Source organism: Erinaceus europaeus, chromosome 9 (genome assembly GCF_950295315.1).
Source record: "Erinaceus europaeus chromosome 9, mEriEur2.1, whole genome shotgun sequence".
NCBI classification, from domain to species: domain Eukaryota; kingdom Metazoa; phylum Chordata; class Mammalia; order Eulipotyphla; family Erinaceidae; genus Erinaceus; species Erinaceus europaeus.
In genome coordinates, this window is record NC_080170.1 from 32,748,556 (window position 1) to 32,753,326 (window position 4,771).

Below are 4,771 nucleotides of genomic sequence, written 5' to 3' on the forward strand. Positions count from 1 at the left end.
CACTGTCAACTCATTGAATTCTCCTAACATGTTAGGAGTTCAGCATGAGCTTGCTGTCTCAGTTTCCTTTCAAACAGAAGAGCAAGCTGGAGGATGGTGGGCTATAGTGTCCCAGGCCACGGATCAGCAGATTGGCTTAGACTTTGGCTCTGTAAAGGAAGGTTTGTTGGTATAGAGCCATGTGGGCATGTGTTTTATGTAACTTCCACCACAGCTTTCCCACAGTGGAAGAACCCAGAAGCTGTGGCAGAGACCCATGGCCTGTGAACCCTTCACAGCTCAAATACGTCATCTGCCCAGAAGATTCATTTGAAATATGCTGAAAATCACGCCTGTGCTTATCCTTCATAGTCTAAGAAGGCAATCACTCTACTCTCCAATTTCCTTTAATTTTCCTTTCAATTTTTTCTTTCTTGAGTGGTGTTTGTTTGTCTTGTTTCGCCACCATGGTTATCTATCATTACTGGTGGTCTTCCACTCTTTCCCCCACCCCCCTTTTATTCTGATAGGGACAGAGAGAAATAGAGAGGGGAAAATAGGGGATAGATGGAGAGAAAAAGAGATAACCTGCAGCACTCTTGAAGCTTCTTCTCCAGGTGGGGGCCAGAGATTTTGAATCCCGGTCCTTCACCAGGAAATTTGTGTGATCTACTGGGTATACCACCAATTACCACCACCACCACTTCCATATAAAATTTCAATTTCCTATTTTTTGTTATTGTCTTCTATAGCATATGGGTCCAAAATACTGTCTATAATGCAAAACACTTTCTCTTGGAAATGCTTTTTAAATCTCTTTTAAGCTGACTAGTCCTGTTTTACAGAATTTAGAAACTGAGGCTAATCATTTCTCCTACCTTTTCAAAAAAAAAATGGATGTACAAAATGAGGTCTGGCAGTGGATGGTACACCTGGTTAAGCACACGCATTACCATGTGCAAGGACCCCAGTTCAAGCCTGCACTCTCCACCTGAAGTGGGAAAGCTTCACGAGTGGTGAGGCAAGTCCTGCAGGTGTCTCTCTATCTATCTCTCTAGCTCCCACTCCCCTCTCAATTTCTCTCTGTCCTCTCAAATAAAGGGGGAAAAGCAGAAAAGGAAAAGATGGCCACCAGGAGTGGTGAATTCATTATGCAGGCACCGAGCCCCAGCAATAAGCCTAGTGGCAAATAAATAAATAATAGTAATAAGTATTACTATTATTACTAATATTACTAAATATTACTAGTAATAGTAATAAGTAAGAAAAGAAAAATGAGGTTTGGCAACCCTGACTTATTTCCTGGGAGCCAAGTGATCGGCAAGCAATCTTCTGCCCTGAGTACCCCCGCCCTGACCAAGGTCTTGATTACCCAGTTCTCTGCCTCCAAGTGGGCAAGGTACCTGAGCCCCCACTCCACCTGAGGATGCCATTGTGGAATCATTACCTTGGTGCCAGGGACAGCAGAACTGGACAGTTTATTTTCTAAATGTGTAGAGGTGATGCTTATTCCTTAATATCAGCAGGACCCAAATAGTGTAAGGAAGGACCACTAGGATCTTTGTCTGGCCTTGTCTAAAATCACTCCCTGGTTTCTTTGTTTAGCTCATGTATTCATGGTGTGTGTGTGTGTGTGTGTGTGTGTGTGTGTGTCAGTGTCCCCAGTTTTCAAGACCAAACCTTAAGCAAACGAGAAAAGTGCCTTAAGGTTTAACCAGGACAAATGCTACCTTAGTAAATATTGGTTTTGATATTCTCTGTGCCTAGGGGATTCAGAATATGAAAATTTCAAGTGGTTATTATTCAGATCAATCAGTGAAGAGCACATGGCCGCCTCGGTGGGGCCACACAGCTCAATTAGCACACACGGCATCCTCTCCCCGCTTCTTGATGCGGCTCACATCACCAAGACCCTGCGTGAGCCACGCCATGTTAAGGATGTGTCACAGCAAATCAACAAAATATGCAGTTTGATCAGCACATTCTGAAAGCAGATCATTAAAATATGCAACCAGATTCCCCCAAGTGCATGAAAAATTAACTAACGAGTTTTGTATCTTGATCAGTTTAATGAGTGAGAAGTCGCTGAACAAGAGTGTCAAATTGTACAGTCTGGCGACGGGGCAGGCAGCTGCCAGAGAGGAGTGGGAGGGCAGTGTAAACACTGTTGGTTTTCAAAATACCAATCCTCAGAATTCAGTATCAGAGAAAGCTGATTAGTATTAAGACGTTGTCCGGCCCGTGTCCAGCACGGTGTGATGAGATGTAGAACCTTCTGATGTCAGTGAAACATTGATTCTCCCTTTTCAGGCTGCACTAAGTCTTAATGGACTCAGCCATGTGCCTCGAAGCCCCCGCCAGAGGCAACACATACACATGTGTGGAACTAAGAGGCAGTGGCAGCCTTCTGGAAATATCCAAGTCATCTGACCTTGAAGAGCAGCTAAAAGGAAGAGGGAAATAAAGCTCTTTAATCAAACTATATCAGAGACACCCAGACCATTGAGAAGGCAGCAGGGCTTAATAAACCTGAAGTGCCCCAGCTAGAAAGGTGGTGGGGAATCTGAACAAATTAAATCGAAGAGGCTGAGAATCACCCAGAGACATGTCAATTGGATTGTCACAGAAGACCACGAGGCCTGCTGTCACCCTACTGGCAGGCTGCTGATGGGGAGATTGACAAGTCATGTTGAACACAGGCTCCCATGCCTCCAGTGACTTGGCCCACAAATAAACAGGGATGGAACACTGGTCTGTTAATTCTTCCCTGCTACTTTATCTTGACCAAACGGCTGGCATTGCAGCTGCAGGACTGTCGGTTTCCCAGGGCATGAATTTACCCCCTTCCATAATAAGCTGGGCAAGAGAAAGATGGCGATTTTAAATAAAATGCGGAGAGCAAATCCAAGTGGGACACTTTCTGCAGACAAAGGAGAAGATTGGCAGGCTGGCATGTGCTGAGGCTGGAGCTGGCAGGGGTCGCCCTTCTGTTGATTTTGCACTGTTGGGGGTGGAGGGTGTGGGGGAGATGCAGGGTGGTTTTGTTTTTGTCTGACTTATTTTAGTTTTGTTGTGTCTTCTTAAGCTTGATTAGACTTTCTAGAGCATAGCATACGGCCATACTCAGAATGACTTTTTATCAAATACGATCTTGGGACAAACTTTTTAAAATGGTAATTGATATGATCCTATTTTTGTGATTCTTAGATAAAAATCAAAACAGTACATCAAACCTATAGCTCAGCTTGTATTATTTCCTTGACTGAGAAGTGAGTTAAAACAAATTTAAAGACAACACTATCTGTGCAATAGTGAATGCGATGAATGGGCATATCAAGTCATAAAGAGATTGATTTTCAGATACTTAAAGTATAGGAAAACTGACCAGTGCATTGAGGTAATGAAGTTTCATGTAGAGACCAGCAGATGACTTACTGGGGAGAGTCCACATGTAACCATGCTTGGGGGCCCCACGTTTGAGTGCCAGGTCACCACATAGCAACACCTGCTTGGGGCAGGGTAGGGGGGATGCTTTGGAAACTGTGAAGTGATGCTTTAATATCTCCTCCTCCTCCTCCTCCTCTACCTTCTCATCTCCTATCTAGAGGAAAGAAAAAGTGCCCCCTAGAGTGATGCACACACTGAGCCCCAGCAATACCTCTTGTGGCATAAGGAAAAAAGAGGAAGGGGAAAGGAGGAAGCTTCAAGAGCTATGTGGTGGCATACCTGCTAAGGGCGCATGTGTCTATGCATGAGGACTCCAGTTTAAGACCCTGGTTCAAGCTCCCAGTCTCCACCTGCAGGGGGGAAGCTTCATGAGCGGTGAAGCGGTGCTACAGGTGTCTCTCCTTCTCTCTCCCTCTCTACCTCCCCCTTCCTTCTCAATTTCTCTCAGACCTAGTGAGTGAAAAAAATTAATGCATATTTACATAAAGTATAAAATAACAATAAAAAGCAAAAAGTTGCTTACATATCACATAGCTTAAAAATAATAGAACAGTTATTCAGCTGTAGAATCTCCTCCCATATCGCACTCACTCCAGTTTCTAATTTCCATCATCCTGTGAGAGGAATGACTGTTCTGAGTTTTATTTGTAGTGGTCTGTGGATTTTCTTTATAATGTTATATATTGGTATCTATTCATTAGCATTAAACTATATATATGGTCTCCAGGGTTATCACTGGGGCTCAGTGCCTACACTATGAATCCACTGCTCCTGGAGGCTATTTTTTCCCTTTTGTTGACCTTGTTTATCATTATTATTGTTGTTGTTGTTGTTATTGCTGTCGTTGTTGGATAGGACAGAGAAATGGAGAGAGATGGGGAAGACAGAGAGGGGAGAGAAAGATAGACACCTGAAGACCCCTTTCACCGCTTCTGAAGCGACCTCCCCCACCTGCAGGTGGGGAGCCAGGGGCTTAAATTAAGATCCTTATGCAGGTCCTTGTGCTTCTGCTTCGTGCCATGTGCACGTAACCTGGTGCACTACTGTCCAGCACCCTATAAATGTTTTTTTCCTATAAATATTTTTAAAGATGTATTGTTGTTGTGATTTAGCATAGCACTGCTCAGCTCTGGCTTATGGTGGCTCCAGGGTTTGAACCTGGGACCTCCAAGGCTCAAGCATGCAAGTTGTTTGTACAACCACTATATTATCTCCCCAGCTACTTGTATAAATATCTTAACTTATATAAATACAATACTAGGAGCTGGGAGCTCACCACTCAGTAGAGCAGGTGTGCTACCAGGCAGAGACCCAAGATTGAGCCCCCAGCCCACATATGAGCACC